Genomic DNA, 20,829 nt, shown 5'->3' with positions numbered 1-20,829 from the left:
TGAATTTCCTCTGAATCTGTAGTTATGTCTCCCTTTTCATTTCTGATTTTGTTAATTTGGACGCACTCTCTGTGTCCTCTCGTTAGTCTGGCTATGGGTTTATCTATCTTGTTGATTTTCTCAAAGAACCAACTTTTGGTTCTGTTGATTCTTTCTATGGTCCTTTTTGTTTCTACTTGGTTGATTTCAGCTCTGAGTTTGATTATTTCCTGCCTTCTACTCCTCCTGGGTGTATTTGCTTCTTTTTGTTCTAGAGCTTTTAGGTGTGTTGTCAAGCTGCTGACATATGCTCTTTCCTGTTTCTTTCTGCAGGCACTCAGCGCTATGAGTTTTCCTCTTAGCACAGCTTTCATTGTGTCCCATAAGTTTGCGTATGTTGTATCTTCATTTTCATTAAATTCTAAAAAGTTTTTAATTTCTTTCTTTATTTCTTCCTTGACCAGGTTATCATTGAGTAGATCATTGTTCAATTTCCACGTATATGTGGGCATTCTTCCCTTATTGTTATTGAAGACCAGTTTTAGGCCGTGGTGGTCCGATAGCACGCATGGGATTATTTCTATCTTTCTGTACCTGTTGAGGCCCGTTTTTTGACCAATTATATGGTCAATTTTGGAGAAAGTACCATGAGGAGCTGAGAAGAAGGTATATCCTTTTGCTTTAGGATAGAATGTTCTATAAATATCCGTTAAGTCTATTTGGCTCATGACTTCTCTTTTTCTGTCGACATCACTGTTTAATTTCTGTTTCCATGATCTATCCATTGATGAGAGTGGGGTGTTGAAATCTCCCACTATTATTGTGTGAGATGCAATGTGTGTTTTGAGCTTTAGTAAGGTTTCTTTTACGTATGTAGGTGCCCTTGTATTTGGGGCATAGATATTTAGGATTGAGAGTTCATCTTGGTGGATTTTTTCTTTGATGAATATGAAGTGTCCTTCCTTATCTTTTTTGATGACTTTTAGTTGGAAATAGATTTTATTTGATATTAGAATAGCTACTCCAGCTTGCTCCTTCTGACCGTTTGCTTGGAAAGTTGTTTTCCAGCCTTTCACTCTGAGGTAGTGTCTGTCTTTGTCTCTGAGGTGTGTTTCCTGTAGGCAGCAGAATGCAGGGTCCTCGTTGCGTATCCAGTTTGTTAATCTATGTCTTTTTATTGGGGAGTTGAGGCCATTGATATTGAGAGATATTAAGGAATAGTGATTATTGTTTCCCGTTATATTCATATTTGGATGTGAGGTTATGTTTGTGTGCTTTCATTCTCTTTGTTTTCTTGCCAAGACGATTAGTTTCTTGCTTCTTCTAGGGTATAGCTTGCCTCCTTATGTTGGGCTTTACCATTTTTTATCCTTTGTAGTGCTGGATTTGTGGAAAGATTTGTATAAATTTGGTTTTGTCATGGAATATCTTGGTTTCTCCATCAATGTTAATTGAGAGTTTTGCTGGATACAGTAACCTGGGCTGGCATTTGTGTTCTCTTAGGGTCTGTATGACATCAGTCCAGGATCTTCTGGCCTTCATAGTTTCTGGCGAGAAGTCTGGTGTGATTCTGATAGGTCTCCCTTTATATGTTACTTGACCTTTTTCCCTTACTGCTTTTAATATTCTTTCTTTATTTTGTGCGTTTGGTGTTTTGACAATTATGTAATGGGAGGAGTTTCTTTTCTGGTCCAATCTATTTGGAGTTCTGTAGGCTTCTTGTATGTCTATGGGTATCTCTTTTTTTAGGTTAGGGAAGTTTTCTTCTATGATTTTGTTGAAGATATTTACTGGTCCTTTGAGCTGGGAGTCTTCACTCTCTTCTATACCTATTATCCTTAGGTTTGATCTTCTCATTGAGTCCTGGATTTCCTGTATATTTTGGACCAGTAGCTTTTTCCGCTTTACATTATCTTTGACAGTTGAGTCAATGATTTCTATGGAATCTTCTGCTCCTGAGATTCTCTCTTCCATCTCTTGTATTCTGTTGGTGAAGCTTGTATCTACAGCTCCTTGTCTCTTCTTTTGGTTTTCTATATCCAGGGTTGTTTCCATGTGTTCTTTCTTGATTGCTTCTATTTCCATTTTTAATTCCTTCAACTGTTTGATTGTGTTTTTCTGGAATTCTTTCAGGGATTTTTGTGTCTCCTCTCTATGGACTTCTACTTGTTTATTTATGTTTTCCTGGAATTCTTTCAGGGATTTTTCCGATTCTTTCAGGCATTTTTGCGATTCCTCTCTTTAGGCTTCTACTTGTTCTCTACCGGAGTTCTTCATGTCTTTCTTGAAGTCCTCCAGCATCATGATCAAATATGATTTTGAAACTAGATCTTGCTTTTCTGGTGTGTTTGGATATTCCGTGTTTGTTTTGGTGGGAGAATTGGGCTCCGATGATGCCATGTAGTCTTGGTTTCTGTTGCTTGTGTTCCTGCGCTTGCTTCTTGCCATCAGATTATCTCTATTGTTACTTTGTTCTGCTATTTCTGACAGGGGCTAGACTGTCCTATAAGCCTGTGTGTCAGGAGTGCTGTAGACCTGTTTTCCTCTCTTTCAATCAGTTATGGGGACAGAGTGTTCTGCTTTCGGGCGTGTAGTTTTTCCTCTCTACAGGTCTTCAGCTGTTCCTCTGGGCCTGTGTCTTGAGTTCACCAGGCAGCTTTCTTGCAGCAGAAAATTTGGTCTTACCTGTGGTCCTGAGGCTCAAGTTCGCCTGTGGGGTGCTGCCCACGGGCTCTCTGCAGCGGCGGCAACCAGGAAGACCTGTGCCGCCCCTTCCGGGAGCTTCAGTGCACCAGGGTTCCAGATGGTCTTTGGCTTTTTCCTCTGGCGTCCGAGATGTGTGTGCAGGGAGCAGTCTCTTCTGGTTTCCCAGGCTTGTCTGCCTCTCTGAAGTTTTAGCTCTCCCTCCCACGGGATTTGGGTGCAGAGAACTGTTTATCCGGTCTGTTTCCTTCAGGTTCCGGCGGTGTCTCAGGCAGGGGTCCTGCCGCTCCTGGGCCCTCCCCCACGGGAGCCCAGAGGCCTTATACAGTTTCCTCTTGGGCCAGGGATGTGGGCAGGGGTGGGCAGTGTTGGTGGTCTCTTCCGCTCTGCAGCCTCAGGAGAGCCCACCTGACTAGGCAGTGATGTCTCTTTCCCACCGATTATAGACTTTTGTAGTAGTATCTGATGACTTTCTTGAATTTCCTCTGATTCTGTACTAATGTCTCCCTTTTCATTTCTGGTATGTTAATTTGGACACACTCTCTGTGTCCTCTCCTCAGTCTGGCTAAGGGTTTATCTGTCGTGTTGATTTTCTCAAAGAACTACCTTTTGGTTCTGTTTATTCCTTGTATGGTCCTTTTTGTTTCTACTTGGTTGATTTCAGCTCTGAGTTTGATTATTTCCTGCCTTCTACTCCTCCTTTGTGTATTTGCTCCTTTTTGTTCTAGAGCTTTTAGGTGTGTTGTCAAGCTGCTGATATATGCTGTCTCCTGTTTCATTCTGCAGGCACACAGAGCTATGAGTTTTCCTCTTATAACAGCTTTCATTGTGTCCCATAAGTTTGGGTATGTTGTACCTTCATTTTCATTAAATTCTAAGAAGTTTTTAGTTTCTTTTTTTTCTTCCTTGACCAGGTTATCATTGAGTAGAGCATTGTTCAACTTCCATGTATGTGTGGGTGTTCTTCCCTTATTGTTGTTGAAGACCAGCTTTAGCCCGTTGTGGTCTGATAGGACACATGGATTATTTCTATCTTCTGTATGTATTGAGGCCTCTTTTATGACCAATTATATAGTCAATTTTGTTGAAAGTACCATGAGGTGGTGAGAGGAAGGTATATCCTTTTGTTTTAGGGTATAATGTTCTCTAAAGATCTGTTAAATAAATTTGGTTCATGACTTCTCTTAGTCTGTCTATGTCTCTGTTTAATTTCTGTTTCCATGATCTGTCCACTGATGAGAGTGGGGTTTTGAAATTTCCTACTCTTATGGTGTGAGGTGCAATATGTTCTTTGAGCTTTAGTAAGGTTTCTATTATGTATGTAGGTGCCCTTGTATTTGGAGCATAGATATTTAGGATTGAGAGTTCATCTTGGTGGATTTTTCCTTTGATGAATACAAAGTGTACTTCCTTATCTTTTTTGATGACTTTTAGTTGGAAATCGATTTTATTCAATATTAGAATGGCTACTCCAACTTTCTTCTTCAGACCATTTGCTTGGAAAGTTATTTTCCAGCCTTTCAATTTGAGGTAGTGTCTGTCTTTGTCTCTGAGGTATGTTTCCTGTACGCAGCAGAATGCAAGGTCCTCATTGCATATCCAGTTTATTAATATATGCTTTTTATTGGGGAGTTGAGTCCATTGATGTTGAGAGATATTAAGGAATTGTGATTGTTGCTTCCTGTTATATTCGTATTTGGATATGAGATTATGTTTGTGTGCTTTTCTTCTCTTTGTTTTGTTTCCAAGATGATTAGTTTCTTGCTTTTTCTAGGGTGTAGCTTGCCTCCTTATATTGGGCTTCACCATTTATTATCCTTTGTAGTGCTGGACTTGTAGAAAGACATTGTGTAAATTTGGTTTTGTCATGGAATATCTTGGTTTCTCCATCTATGTTAATTGAGAGTTTTGCTGGGTACAGTAACCTGGGCTGGCATTTGTCTTCTTTTAGGGTCTGTATGACATCAGTCCAGGATCTTCTGGCTTTCATAGTCTTGGTGAGAAATCTGGTGTGATTCTGATAGTTCTGCCTTTATATGTTACTTGACCTTTTTCCCTTACTGCTTTTAATATTCTTTCTTTATTTTGTGCGTTTGATGTTTTGACTATTATGTAATGGGAGGAGTTTCTTTTCTGGTCCAATCTATTTGGAGTTCTGTAGGCTTCTTGTATGTCTATGGGTATCTCTTTCTTTAGGTTAGGGAAGTTTTCTTCTATGATTTTGTTGAAGATATTTACTGGTCCTTTGAGCTGGGAGTCTTCACTCTCTTCTATACCTATTATCCTTAGGTTTGATCTTCTCATTGAGTCCTGGATTTCCTGTATGTTTTGGACCAGTAGCTTTTTCCGCTTTACATTATCTTTGACAGTTGAGTCAATGATTTCTATGGAATCTTCTGCTCCTGAGATTCTCTCTTCCATCTCTTGTATTCTGTTGGTGAAGCTTGTATCTATAGCTCCTTGTCTCTTCTTTTGGTTTTCTATATCCAGGGTTGTTTCCATGTGTTCTTTCTTGATTGCTTCTATTTCCATTTTTAATTCCTTCAACTGTTTGATTGTGTTTTCCTGGAATTCTTTCAGGGATTTTTGTGTCTCCTCTCTATGGGCTTCTACTTGTTTATTTATGTTTTCCTGGAATTCTTTCAGGGATTTTTCCGATTCTTTCAGGCATTTTTGCGATTCCTCTCTGTAGGTTTCTACTTGTTCTCTAAGGGAGTTCTTCATGTCTTTCTTGAAGTCCTCCAGCATCATGATCAAATATGATTTTGAAACTAGATCTTGCTTTTCTGGTGTGTTTGGATATTCTGTGTTTGCTTTGGTGGAAGAATTGGGCTCCGATGATGCCATGTAGTCTTGGTTTCTGTTGCTTGTGTTCCTGTGCTTGCCTCTTGCCATCAGATTATCTCTATTGTTACTTTGTTCTGCTATTTCTGACAGGGGCTAGACTGTCCTATAAGCCTGTGTGTCAGGAGTGCTGTAGACCTGTTTTCCTCTCTTTCAGTCAGTTATGGGGACAGAGTGTTCTGCTTTCGGGCGTGTAGTTTTTCCTCTCTACAGGTCTTCAGCTGTTCCTGTGGGCCTGTGTCTTGAGTTCACCAGGCAGCTTTCTTGCAGCAGAAAATTTGGTCTTACCTGTGGTCCTGAGGCTCAAGTTCGCTCGTGGGGTGCTGCCCATGGGCTCTCTGCAGCGGCGGCAACCAGGAAGACCTGTGCCGCCCCTTCCAGGAGCTTCAGTGCACCAGGGTTCCAGATGGTCTGTGGCTTTTTCCTCTGGCGTCCGAGATGTGTGTGCAGGGAGCAGTCTCTTCTGGTTTCCCAGGCTTGTCTGCCTCTCTGAAGTTTTAGCTCTCCCTCCCTTGGGATTTGGGTGCAGAGAACTGTTTATCTGGTCTGTTTCTTTCAGGTTCCGGTGGTGTCTCAGGCAGGTGTCCTGCCGCTCCTGGGCCCTCCCCCACGGGAGCCCAGAGGCCTTATGCAGTTTCCTCTTGGGCCAGGGATATGGGCAGGGGTGAGCAGTGTTGGTGGTCTCTTCCGCTCTGCAGCCTCAGGAGTGCCCACCTGACGAGGCGGTTGGGTCTCTCTCTCACCGGGTCTGGGACCACAGACATTTTTTTTAAATTATTTTACTTGGATATTTTATGTATTTACATTTCAAATGTTATCCCCTCCCCCTCCACACCTGCTTCTATAAGAATGCTCCTATTTCCACCCACCCACTCCAATCCCAATGCCTTGGTAGTATCCTACACTGGGAAAACAAGCCTTAACTGGACCAAGGGCTTTTCCTCCCATTGATGCTTGACAATGCTATCCTCTGCCACTTATGAGGTTAGAGTCATGGGTCCCTCCATATGTTCTCATTGTTTGGTGGTTTAGCCCCTGGGAGCTATGGTGGGGTTTGGTTGATTGATATTTTTGTCTTTCCTATGTTGTTGCAAACTCCTTCAGCTCCTTCAGTCTTTTCTGTAACTCCTCCATTGTGGTCCCCTTGTTCAGTCCAATGGTTAACTGCAACCATTCTCATCTCTATCAGTAGGGCTCTGACAGAGCCTCTCAGGAGACACACTTATTTGGCTCCTGTCAGCAAGCAGTTCTTGGCATCAGCAATAGTGGCTGGGTTTGGTGCCAACATATGAAATGGTTCCCCGGGTGGGGCAGTCTCTTGGTGACCTATTCTTCAGTCTCTGCTCCACTCTTTGTCCCTGTATTTTCTCCTGGGAATATTTTGTTCTTCCTTCTAAGAAGCAATGCAGCACTGAATGAACTCTTATCCCCTTAACTTACACTATTTTTTAAAAGTGCTTGCTTCCCTTTCCGTCCATCCTTCCTTCCTTCCTCCCTCCCTTCCTTCCTTCCTTCCTTCCTTCTTTCCTTCTTTGTACTTTGCTCTCTCTCTCTCTCTCTCTCTCTCTCTCTCTCTCTCTCTCTCTCTCTCTGGCTGTGTCTGTATCTGTTTCTCTCTGTGTGTCTCTCCATGTCTGTCTGTCTGACTGTCTACCTACCTGTCTATATATACATACCACTATCATGGTTAAAATCAGATAGTAAAATGTCTCCAATCTCATTCATTTCAGCAAGAAATTGTTTAAGATATTTAGCATCTTCTTAAATTGTTTTTACATTATTTGTTTGTGTGTATGAATTGATATATGTGCACCATTATTTGCATATGGAAATCAAAGAAGCTGTTTCTCCTTTTTTATTTTGGATTCCAGTAATTAGATTCATGTTTTTCAGATTTACAGAAAGTGCTTGTACTCTTGAACCATGTTGCACTATTTGGAGTCTCATAGTTCTATACAAGGTTTTTTAACTCCTACTTCTGTGAAGAAGCTCTCTGGTATTTTGAGGTAGATTGCAGTGACTCTGTCAATTTACTTTAGGTTTTATGACAATTTAACCATATCCTTTTTCAGTCCATAAACACAGGATTTATCTCTGCCTGCTTCAATATTATATACTAGTGGATTTTTGCTGGTATTGTTATTATTAGGTATAAACTCTAACTCTCATGATGACACAGAGTTTCTGTATTATATAGGCTGTCCTAGAGCTCAACATTTAGACTAGAAAATCTTTGCCTCTTTGTTTATATTAATTATAAAACTTTTTCTTTTGTTGTGTTGCCATTATCAATGCTATTTTTTTTTCTTTCATACTCAAATAGCTCCTTGTTATTTTATAGTCTCCATTTATATCTAAACGGATTTTGATTATTTCCTTCCTTCTACTAAATTTGGCCTCAGTTTTTTTGTTTGTTTGTTTACTTGCTTTTTTTTCTGGCACTTTAAAGTAGAGTGTTAGGTTATTTTAAATTTGTCTTTTGTAATATAGGCACTAACTTCTCTAAAGTTTGCTGTTAAAATTGTTTTCACTATATCATTTAAGTTTGGGAATTTTCTAATTTCATATTCACATGTCTTAGAAAATGTTACCTTTTCATTTGCCCATTGCCCCAATGCTTGCTCGGATTTATTTCTATTTGTGGATTTTCCAAAGTTTCTTTTGTGCTTTGTTTTATTCCAATGCAATCAGGAAAGGTATTATTTTGAGCTTTAACATGTACTCTACTCTAGAAAACTATGATAGACATATATAATCAAGAAGAATATACATTTTAACTAGTAATGTTTATCACTCTAGAACATTTACATCCCCTCAGAGAAATCTCTCAACTCTTTAAATAGTTGCTTGACATCGACCAATTTCCCAAGCCTATGGCAAGCAATAGTCTATTTCCTATCTCATGGATTTTTCTCTTATGAATATTTCATATAATGTATTCATACAGTATGTATCTTACTTCTATCTTCTTTTATGTCACACAATTGTTACAATTTATTCATGTTTCAACATATATCACTAGTTCATTCCTTTATACAGCACAATGACATTACATTATATGTTTAGATCACAGTTTCTCTATTGACTCATCTGTTGATGGGAATGTGGGTTGACTCTGGGTTTTCAATGATTATGCATAAGTCCAATGTGAGCATCCCTGCACACATTTTTGTGTGAACATTCATTTTCCATTCTTTTGGTTGTATGCCTGAGAGTTAAATTCCTGGGTTAAATGGTAGCTCTATGCTTAACTCTTTTCGGAGAGCTGCCAGAGCAGCTCTGGCATTTTATAATTCCACCAGCTATATATGTAATTCTCAGTTCCTCCACATGATTGCCAACATTTCATATTTTTCACTGTCTAAATCATAATTATCCTATTAGCTTTGAAGTGGTATCGTATTGTGCTTTTGATTTGCATTCCACTAACAACTAATAAAATTGAGTATCTTTCCAGATACTTATGTGCAATTTAATTTTTTTCCTAGAGGAATATCTATTTATATTCTATAATCTTTCAAAATGTTCCTATGCCCTTTAAATTGCATTCTTGCTTACTGGCACAACAAAGTGTTCCAGTTGCACATTAAATTTCACCTGGCCCAGACTGTGAATCAGGAACTTCACCAAGAAGTCTTAGTTCCTTTTACTGTAGAAAAATATAATTATAAACCATATGACATGTTCATTATGCTTAGGACTACAGTGATTAAAACATTTACAATAAGCAGAATTATAATTTCTGATACATATAATGTGTCTCTATCAAATGTAATATTACAATGCCTCTCTTCACTTTTGTCTACTTCATACTGTCCCTCTCTTCCTTTGCCACAATGATGACCCATGTTGCTCATAACATCTATGTATTTACTTGTTTCCTTTATCCTAAGTTAACCAGAACCTGCTTGCTGATTTACTACATGAATTTCACTATTTCAATAAACATATTAAATTCAAGAATTTCTCAACAATGATTCTTATTCTTAGACTATATACTCCTTTGAACAATAGGAATATTTGGTGAAGGATTACTTTAAATAATTATTTTACCTTGACTGTGCTGGTTCTTGCAAAACAACACTACTCTTTAAGGTTTGGATTAAATTTTAACAATTTATTTTTTCAGCTTTTTAACTTGATTTTTTTTTGTATACCTTTTTTAAAATCTTAAACACAGGCTCTTGGAAACAGTGACAAGGACTTACAAGTGATACAACCATCCTAGGCATCACACTATTTGGGAAATACAAATGCCACATGCAGTTGATGAGATGTTACATCTTACATGGAATTTCGCAAATCTTGACTTGCAGATCTGCTACCATATCTGACACTTCTGCTTGACCAAATATGGTGATAGCTAAATAGACACATACTCAAACTGACTTCTCAGTTTTCAGCTTCCTAAAACCCATTCAGAATGAGACACTGCCAAATCCAGAATTCAGACCAGCTAAATCATGATTCCTGGAAGATGGATGCCATGCTTCACAAATCTTTATTTTAAGTATGGGGTACAATATGACAATATGATGCATGTAGGCAGTATATAATGAGAAAACCAAGGCACTTAACATTTCCTTCTAATATTAAAAAACACAATATTAGAAAATGTATCATTAGGTTGACTAAAAGGATTTTTTTACTTCCTTTTATATTTTTATTTTATGCATATAAGTGCTCTGCCAACGTGTAATTGTGAGCACCATTTGCATGCATTTCAGTGCTCTCAGGAGTCAGAAGATGTAAAATCCTCAGGAACAGGAGTTACAGTTGTTCATTATTATATAGGTGCTGTGGGACAACCCTTTGTCCTCTGCAAGAGGAATAATTGCCCTTAACTGCTGAGTCATCCCTTTAGACCATGAAAAATGTTCATTTAATGTATGACTGAACTAGGTTTGTCAGTGTGAGTTTGAAACCAGCCTGGTCTATCCAGTGAGTTAGTTCTAAGACAGCATATCTCAAAAACGAAAAAGGAATTTTTTAATGTCAAGTAAAAAAAGTATGAGTATGAGTCTTGACACTTTATACATACTCATCCTACAATTAGTTATTTGTGTGCTTGTTTTAAATTTAATTAAAATATAATTAAGTCATTTCCTACCATCCCTTTCCTACTTCCAAACACTCCCATGACCTCCACTTCTTGCAATTTAATGACCTCTTTTTTCCTTATTATTATTACACACACATAAATATACACATACTCACAAACACACACATATAAATGCATGAACACATAAATAAACCTGGTTAGCCTATTCAGAGTTGCCTATGTGGATATTATCTCAGGAAAGTCACTTTTTCTTTTCTTTCATGATTCTTTAAATCTTGAACCTTTAACTTTCATTTTCATATTCTGAATTTTCATAGATTGCTTGGAATTGGTAAGAGTTAATCTGTGATGGAAAGACCTAGAAATAACACAAAACATAATAGTTCAATCTATACATTAAAAGCATGTATTCAGTTACTGCCTGTGCCCTGAGCTTACCTGGTCCCACAGCTCTCTGTAGGGGAAAGAGATGGACTCTCAGAAGTGAGGATAATCCTGAAAGCTCAGGGGAGAGCGCCACTTCTGCTCACATTCCTGGCACAAGACGAACTTGACTAGAGCCCTCTGGACACAGGAAACCTGAAGCAGTCAGGGACAGGATCCATCTGATCTCTGCCTGTGTCCAGAGCTGCAAGCCAGTTGCCAGGAGTGCTGACACAACTGAAAGCAGAGGTAGGAATACCACTTCTGCTCCAAGGGATCTGCCTTGAGCCCTCAGGACACAGGAACCCAGGAGCAATATGGTACAGGACCCTACTAGTTTCACCCTGTGCCAGGACCTGACCTAGTCTGATATCTCTCTGAACACAGATTCCTCTGGGAGAAAGCAGATCTTCAAGAGTACTGACACACAGGTTTACAGGAGGGTCAAGCACTGTCAGAGACAGCAAGACAAGCTGACACCAGAGACAACCTGATAGCGAGAGGCAAGCACAGGAAACTAAGCAACAGAAACCAAGACTACTTGGCATCATCAGAGTCCAGTTCTCCCACAAAAGCAAATACTGGCTATCCAAGAATACCATGAAAAAAATAAGATTTTGACTTAAAATCACATCTCATGGTGAAGAGAGAGGACTTTAAGAATAACATAAGTAACTCTATTAAAGAAATTCAGGACAACACAGGTAAATAAGTTGAAGCCTGTAAAAAGGAAACACAAAAGTCCCTTAAAGAATTACAGGAAAACACAGTCAAACAGGAGAAAGAATTGAACAAAACCATCCAGGATCTGAAAATGGAAGGAAAAACAATAAAGAAATCACAAAGGGAAACAACCCTGGAGAAAGAAAAACTGAGGAAGGAGATCAGGAGTCATAGACCCAAGCATCACCAACATAATATCAGAAATATAACAGAGACTCTCAGGGGCAGAAGACACCATTCAACTGTCAAAGAAAATGTAAAACATAAAATCCTCCTACAAAAAGCAAGAAAGTAATCTCCTTCCAACAAAACCAAAAAAAAGAGAGAGACCTATGCAGCTAAAGCCATGAGTCACTCCATGTATAGTCTTTAGGTAGTGGTTTAGTCCCTGGTAGCTCTGCTTGGCATTTTTGTTCTTATGAGGTTGCAAGCCCCTTCAGCTCTTTCAATCCTTCCTCCAATTCCTCCAACAGGGGTCCTGATCTCAGTTCAATGGTTTGCTGCTAGTATTCACCTCTGTATGTAACATGCTTTGGCTCTGTCTCTCAGGAGATGTCTATATCTGGCTCTTGTCAGCATGCACTTATTAGCTTTGTTAATCTTATCTAGTTTTGATAGCTGTGTACATATGGGCCCCATGTGGGGCAGGCTCTGAATGGCCATTCCTTCAGTCTCTGTTCCAAACGTTGCCTCCATATCCCCTCCTATGAATATTTTTGTTTCCCCTTTTAAGAAGAAGTGAAGCATCTGCACTTTGATCATCCTTCTTCTTAAGCTTCATGTGGTCTGTAAATTATATCTTGGGTAATTCAAGCTTTTGGGCTAATATCCACTTATTAGTGAGTGCATACCATGTGTGTTTTTCTGTAGTTGTGTTATCTCACTCATATTTTCTAGTTCCATGTACTTGCCTTTGAATTTCATGAAGTCATTGTTTTTGATAGCTGAGTAGTACTCCATTGTAGAGATGTACCACATTTTCTGTATCCATTCCTCTGTTGAAGGGCATCTGAGATCTTTCCAGATTCTGGCTATTATAAATATAGCTGCCATGAACATAGTGGAGCATGTGTCTTGGTTGTGTGTTGGAGCATCTTTTGGGTATATGACCAGGAGAGGTGTAGCTGGATCCTTAGGTAGGTTACATTATTTTATTTATTTTTTTGTGTGTTGGTTTATTTATTTATTTACTTATTTATTTTTTACATTCCATATTGTTTTCTCTTCCCAGTCTAGCCACACCCCCAAGGGTTCCTCATCACATATCTCCTCCCCACTACTCCTACCCAGTCCCAACAAGGATGTCCCCACCCCACATACACCACCAGACCTCTAAACTTCCTGGGGCCTCCAGTCTCTAAAGGATTAGGTGCATCTTCTCTGACTGAAAACAGACCCTGGAGTCCTCTGCTGTATATGTGTTGGAGGTTTCATCTCAGCTTTTATAGGCTGACTGGTTGGTGATCCAGTGTCTCAGATATCTTAGGGGTCCAGGTTAATTGAGACTGCTGTTCCTCCTTCAGAGTTGCCCTCCACCATAGCTTCCTCCAGCTTTTCCCTAATTCAATGAGAGGAGTCAGCAGATTTTGTTCTTTGGTTGGGTGCACATATCTGCTTCTGAATCTTTCAGCTGTTTGCAGAGTCCATTGGAGAGCAGTCATGATAGGTACCTTTTTGTGAATGCCTCATAGCTTCAGTAATGGTGTCAGGTCTTGGGGCCTCCCCTTCAGCTGGAAACCATTTTGGGCCTGTCGCTGGACCATCTTTTCCTCAGGCTCTTCTCCATTTCCATCTCTGCATTTCTTTCAGAAAGGAAGAATTATGGGACAGAGCTTTGAGTGTGGGATAGCAACCCCATCCCTCACTTGATGCCCTGTCTTTCTGCTGGAGATCGATTGAATAAGTTCGCTTTCACCACTGGAGGCCCTGTAATCTAGGGTCCCCTCCCCTTTGATTCCTGAGAGTCCCCCACTTCCCAGGTCTCTGGTACATTCTAGAGGGTCTTCCCAACCTTCTTCCTCCTGAGGTTGCCTGTTTCCATTCTTTCTGCTGGCCCTCAGGGCTTTAGATATTTTCCCCCACCCAATATCAGATCATATTCCCCTCTCCTCCCACTCCTATACCCTTCCCCTGCCTTGTCCCTCTCTCCCTTTCCCCTTATGGTTGTTTTCTTCTCCCTCCCACATAGGAATGAGACTGAGGCATCCTCTCTTGGGCCCTTCTTTTTGAGCTCTGTGGACTGTATCTTAGGTATTCTGTACTTTTTTTCAGATAATATCCAACTATTAGTGAGAACATATTGTGCATGTCCTTCTGAGTCTGAATTACCTCACTCAGGATGACATTTTCTAGTTCCATCTAGTTGCCTGCCAAACTCAGGATGTCTTCATTTTTCATAGCTGAGTTGTATTGAATTATATAAATGAACCACATTTTCTGTATCCATTCTTCTATCATGGAACATCTGAGTTCTTTCCAGCTTCTGACTATCACAAATAGGGCTCCTATGAACACAGTGGAACATGTGCACCAATGGCATGGTGGAGAATCTTTGGGGGTATATTCCCAAGAGTGGTGTTTCCGGGTCTTTAGGTAGATCTATTTGCAATTTTCTGAGGAATCTCCAAATTGATTTCCAGAGTGGTTGTACCAATTTGCAATCGCACCAGCAATGGAGGAGTGTTCCTCTTTCTCCACATCCTCACCAACATGTGCTGTCATCTGAGGTTTTGATCTTATTTATTCTGACTGCTCTAAGGTGGAATCTCAAGGTCGTTTTGATTTGCATTTCTCTGATTACTAAGGACTTTGAACACTTATTTAGGTGCTTCTCAATCATTCAAGGTTCCTCTATTGTGAATTCTCATTTTAGTTCTATACCCCATTTTTCTTGATAGGGTTATTTGAGTTTTGGTGGGTTTTTTTCTTTGAGTTTATTTATACAGTGGATTTCATTGATGGATTTTCATATATTAAACTATCCATGAATATCTAGGAAGAAGCCTGCATGATTATGGTGAATGATGTTTTTGGTGTATTCTTAAATTAGGTTTATAAGAATTTTATTGGGTATTTTTGGGCCTATATTCATAAGCAAGTTTGGTCTCAAGTTCTATTTCTTTATTGGTTCTTTGTGTGGTTCAGGAATCAGCGTAACTGTGGGTTCATAGAATGAATTTAGCAGTGTTCTTTCTGTTTCTATTTTGTGGAATTGTTTGAGGAGTAATGGCATTAACTCTTATTTGAAGGTTTGTTATAATTCTGCAGTAAAATATCCCTAACCTTTTTTTTTTTTTGGTTGGAAGGATTTTGATGACTATTTCTATTTCCTTAAGAGTTATAGGACTGTTTAGATAGTTTACTGAATGGCTGAGAAGCACCTAAAGAATTGTTCAGCATACATAGTCATCAGGGAAATGCAAATGAAAATGACCCTGAGATTCCACCTCATACCAGTCAGAATGGCTAAGATCAAAAACTCAGGTGACAACAGATGCTGGAGAGGATGTGGAAATAGAGGAAAACTTCTCAGTTCCTGGTGGGATTGCAAGCTGGAAAAACCACTCTGGAAATCAGTCTGGCAGCTCCTCAGAAAATTGGACATAGTACTACTTGAGGACCCAGCTATAGCACTCCTGGACATACATCAAAAAGATGCTCCAACATATAACAAGGAACAATGCTCCGCTATGTTCATAGCAGCCTTATTTATAATAGCTATAAGCTGGAAACCACCCAGATGTCCTTTAATGGAGGAATGGATAGAGAAAATGTGGTACATTTACATAGTGGAGTATTACTCAGCTATTGAAAACAATAACTACATGAAATTCTTAGGCAAATGGATGGACCTAAAAATTGTCATCCTGAGTGAGGTAACCCAGTCACAAATGAAGGCACAAGGTATACATTCACTGATAAGTGGATATTAACTCCAAAGCTTGGAACACCCAAGAAACAATTCACAGACCATACGAAGCTGAAGAATAATGAAGACCTAAATATGGATGCTTCAACCCTTCTTAGTAGGAAGAACGAAATACTCATTGGAGGAAATACAAGGACAAAGAGTAGAACAAGGACTGAAGAAAAGATCATCCAGAGACTGCCTTACCTGGGGATCCATCCCATATGCAATCACCAAGTCCAGTCACTATTGCTGATGTCAAGAAGTGCTTGCTGACAGGAACCTGATATGGATGTCTCCTGACAGGCTCTTCGAGAGCCTTATTGATACAGATGAGGTTGCTTGGAGCTAACCATCAGAATGAGCACTCTGGTCACAACTGAGGAGTTAGAGAAAGGTCTAAAGAAACTGAAGGGGTTTGCAATCCCTTAGGAAGAAGAAAAATATCACTCAACCAGACCCCCCCCCCCGCAGAGCTCCCAGAAACTAACCACCAACCAATAATTACTCCTGGATGGACCGATGGCTCCAGCTGCATATGTAGCAGAAGATGGCATTGTCTGGCATCAATAGAAGGAGAATCCCTTGGTCCTGTGAAGGCTCATTTCCCCAGTTGAAGGGAATGCCAGGGTATTGAGATGGGAGTGGGTAGTTGTGAGTTTGAGCATCTTCATAGAAGCAGTGGAGGGGCAGGGGAGAAGGGGGAATCAAGAAAGGGGATAACATTTGAAATGTAAATCCATAAAAGATCAAATTAAAAAAATAAGATAATTTATCTGATCTTGATTTAAATTTAGTAAGTGATATCTATCTAGAAAATGATCGATTTCATATGGATTTTCCAGTTCTTTTTGAGAATAAACTATTATAGTAGGTTCTGATGACTTTTTAAATTTCCTCAGGTTTTATATTTCCCTTTTCACTTTGGATTTTGTTAATTTGGATAATGATTCTGTACTCTTCAGTTAGTTTGGCTAAGGCTTTATCTATCTTCTAAATATTCTCAGAGAACCAGCTCTTGGTTTCATTGATTCTTAGTATCATTCTCTTTGTTCATAACTGGTTGATTTCAGCCCTAGGTTTGACTATTTCCTGCTTTCTTCTCACCTTGGGTTTGTTTGCTTCTTTCTATTCTAGAGCTTTCAGGTTTGCTGTTATGTTGCTTGTATGGATTTTCTCCAATTTTTTTTATAAGGACAACATTTAATTGAGGCTGGCTTACAGGTTCAGAGGTTCAGTCCACTATCATTAAGGCAGGAGCATGACACCATCCAGGCAGGCATGGAGTAGGAGGAACTGAGAGTTCTACATCTTCATCTGAAGGCGGCTAGCAGAAGACTTCTCCAATTTTTTATGAAGGCATGTAATATAGTGCTATGAATTTTCCTCAATACTGCCTTTTGTTTCCCATAGTTTGAGTCTGATGTGTTTTCATTTTCATTGATACTATAAAGTGTTTAATTTCTTTTTTTATTTCTTCACTGACCAAGTTATCATTGAGTAAAAATTTGTTCTGTTTCCAAGAATATGTGGGTTTTCTGTTCTTTTTTATTGTTACTGAAATCTAGCCTTAGTCTATGGTGGTGATCTGATATAATGCATGGAATTATTCCAATATTCTTGTATCTGTTAAGGCTTGTTTTGTGTCAAATTATATGGACAACTTTGGAGAAGGTTGCCTGAAGTGTTGAGAAGAATGTATATGTATATGCTGAAATGTTCCGTAGCTATCTGTTCAATCCATTTGGTTCATAACTTCTGTTAGTTTCACTGTGTCTCTGTTTAGTTTCTGTTTCAATGACCTGTCAATTGGTGGGAGTGAGGTGCTGAAGTTTCCCACTATTACGTGAGATTTAATAGGTGCTTTGAGCTTTTGTAAAGGTCCTTTTATGAATGTGAATGTCCTTGCATTTGGGGTGTAAATGTTCAGGATTGAGATTTCCTCTTGGTGGGTTCTTAATTTGATGTGTATGAAGTGTCCTTCCCCATCTTATTTAAAAACTTTTGGTTGAAAGTCTATTTTAATGGCTATTAGAATGGCAACTACAGCTTGTCTCTTGAGACCATTTTCTTGGAAAAAGTTTTCACTTTTACACTGAGGTAGTGTTTGTCTTTGCCACTGAGGTTTCTTGTATGCAGTAAAATTCTGGATCGTGTTTAGGTATCCAGTCTGTTAGCCTGTGTCTTTTTATTAGGGAATTTTGTCCATTTATGTTGAGAGATATTACGAACAGTTGATTGTCAGGTCCTTTAATTTTTGTTGCTGGAGGTGGTATTATGTTGGATTTGTTGTTGATTGTTTTGTTTCTTGTATTTTCTTGTGTATAGTTATATTCTTTTTGTTGAAGATTTTGTTTCAATATTCTCTGTAGGGTTGGATTAGTAGATAGATATTGTTTAAATTTGGTTTTGTCATGGAAGTTCGTGGTTTTTCCATCTATGGTAGTTGAGAGTGTTGCTGGATATAGTATTCTGGGCTGGCATTTGTCTTCCCTTAGGATATGCATGACATCTTTCCTAGATCTTCTGGCTTTTTAGAATCTCTTTGAGAAGTCTTGGATAATTCTGGTAAGTCTGTGTTTATATGTTATTTTGGCTTTATCCTGTACAGCTTTTAATATTCTTTCTTTGTTCTATGCATTTAGTGTTTTCATTATTATGTGATAATAGCATTTTCTATTCTGGTCCAATTTATTTGGTGTTCTGTCGGCTTCTTGTACATTAATGGCTACCTATTTCTTTAGGTAAATTTTCTTTTATTATTTTGTTGAATATGCTTTCTGGCCCTTTGAGTTGGAATTCTTCCCCCTCTTCTATTTCTATTTTCCTTAGATTTGATCTTTTCATTGTGTTCTGAACTTCCTGGATATTTTAGTTTAGGACTTTTTACACCTTACCTTTTCTTTTAACTGATGTGCCAATATTTTCTATGGTATCTTCTACACCTCGGATTCTCACTTCTATCTCTTGTTTTCTGTTGTTGATGTTTGCATCTGTAGCTCGTGATCTCTTTCCTACGTTTTCCATTTCCAGGTTTGCCTCCATATGTTTTTTTCTTTATTTTCTGCTTCCATTTTTAGTTCTTGGACAATGTTGTTGAATTCCTTCACTTGCTCTATGTATTTTCCTGTATGCATTTAAGGAAGTGCTTTATATCCTCCTTAAAGACCTCTGGCATCTTCAGGAGATGGGATTTTAAGTCATTATCTTGCTTTTCATGTGCTTATGATAGCCAGGGCTTGCTGTGGTGGGAGGACTGAGTTTTGATGGTGCCAAATTCCATTGGCTTCTTTTGCTTATGATCTTGTGCTTGCCTCTGGCCATCTTGTTATTTCTGATGTTAACTGGCCTAGGTGTCTCTGACTGGAACTGGCCTCCTTGGTGGCAGGTAGATGTCTGTGACCTGAGTTAGAGCTGGAATCCTTGGAGGTAGACAATGTTGTCCTTGGTTAGTATGGGCCTCTGTGTCTCTGGTTAGAGCAGTCCTGCTGTGTTCCTTGTTGCTGCAGACTTCCTGTGCTCCTTGTTACTGTGGACCTCATATCACCTTGGTCACTGCAGACTTTCCCAGAGGCTCACAGGCTGCATCACTTGAGCAAATATATGCCAGGCCCTTGGTTTGGTCCAGGTGAGGAAGTGAACCAGAAGGAAGATGGAGCTGGAGGGTAGGGGAGCAGGGCAGATCCTACATCAATTGGGCTGTGTGGGTGTCCCAGATGGCATGGATATTTGGGCAAACTTCTCACCTGTGGTTACTGTGGACCTCCTGGGAAGCATGCAGGCTGCAGGATTTGGGTGGATAATTGCTAGGCCACTGATCTGGCTCATGTGGGAAAGTGCTTTTTTTGTCTTATTAATAAAATAACTTATACACAGAAAAATGAGTTCAACAGTCAAAGGTTCTAACTTAGAAATAAAAAGAACAAAGTAATAATTACCTTGTCAGTGAGGATCACTCTAGGAATGTCTAGGGTGGAGATTTTGTTGGCCATGAAAAGTTAATTGAGAAGTTATCCCTCTGCTGAAGGTAACTAGATTGTCTCATGTTTTGGTGTATTTTGAGTTTGGAGTTTACATCAGACAAAATCATGAATGGCTTTATAGTTGAAGCCAAGAGTCATGTGTATTGATACCAATTTTTCATTTACTTTGCCCTTCTTCATTAGTCTTTTCCAGTAAAGTCATATAACAATTATTTTGTGGGATTCTTAAGCAATACAATCCAGTGGTTTTGTGGATGCCTGTGGCTTTGAAAAATTGGAGAATATATCCCACAGGACAAAGGATCACTCTTCCTGAATAGAGTTGGGAGAATGGTGGCTTCCTTCATTAAATGTAAAACAAAGAATGTATAGTTCTGATTAGGCATTAAGAGTAATGTCCCTGATCCCTGACTACCTGAAACTCAATCTCCGCTCAAAACTCAAAGCAAAGAGTATTACTGCCATCCTTCACCTGTGACAGAATAACAACACTGTGTTATTCAAAAGTATAATATGTTAAGTGGCTTGTATGTTATTTATAGAAATTAATATTAATTACATAAAATTTTCTTATGAAAAATAAACTATTGCATCTTCTCTGGGAAGCAGATAGTTTAATGAGGATCTTATCTTCTTTCCTCTTAACCCATTCCCCCAATCTCATCCATAATTTTGTAGCAGACCTGTGGAACAATGGACCTTGTTATTAAACTTGTTTAGGTAGAGTGGGTCTGAGTCCCCAGCACCCACGCATCTACCTGAGATGGTAGGCAGCTCTCTGCTCCCTGCCAGATTCCTGGCCTGGAACACATATAAACAGCTAATACTGAGTTCTGCATGCAGACGAGGTACCTAGAATCCCTAAGGGTTTAGTCAATAAAACGGTATGGATAAACATGTACTGTCTCATCGAGAACCACCATGAGAAGCATGGAGAAGGTCTTCCCCTACAGAAGACCTTACAGCTTAAGTCTCCTATACAAGGCCCATCTGCTCCCCCAGGCAGACAACTACCATCAAGGTAAGGACAATCACCAATGAGCTAAGTCAAAGATCCCATTTCCACCTCTATCCCCAACCTCCAGACTCCATCCTCAACCTGTGGGCCTATGATTCCACTCTCAGCTTCTCGAGATTCACTGATGTCTGAATGTCTAGGAGTTTGGGAGTTGCCATTTCTGGCTTCATCGTGGTCCTGTGGAGGA

This window comes from Rattus norvegicus, chromosome X (genome assembly GCF_021556685.1).
Source record: "Rattus norvegicus strain SHRSP/BbbUtx chromosome X, alternate assembly SHRSP_T2T, whole genome shotgun sequence".
Lineage (NCBI taxonomy): Eukaryota > Metazoa > Chordata > Mammalia > Rodentia > Muridae > Rattus > Rattus norvegicus.
This window is presented reverse-complemented; position numbering follows the sequence as displayed.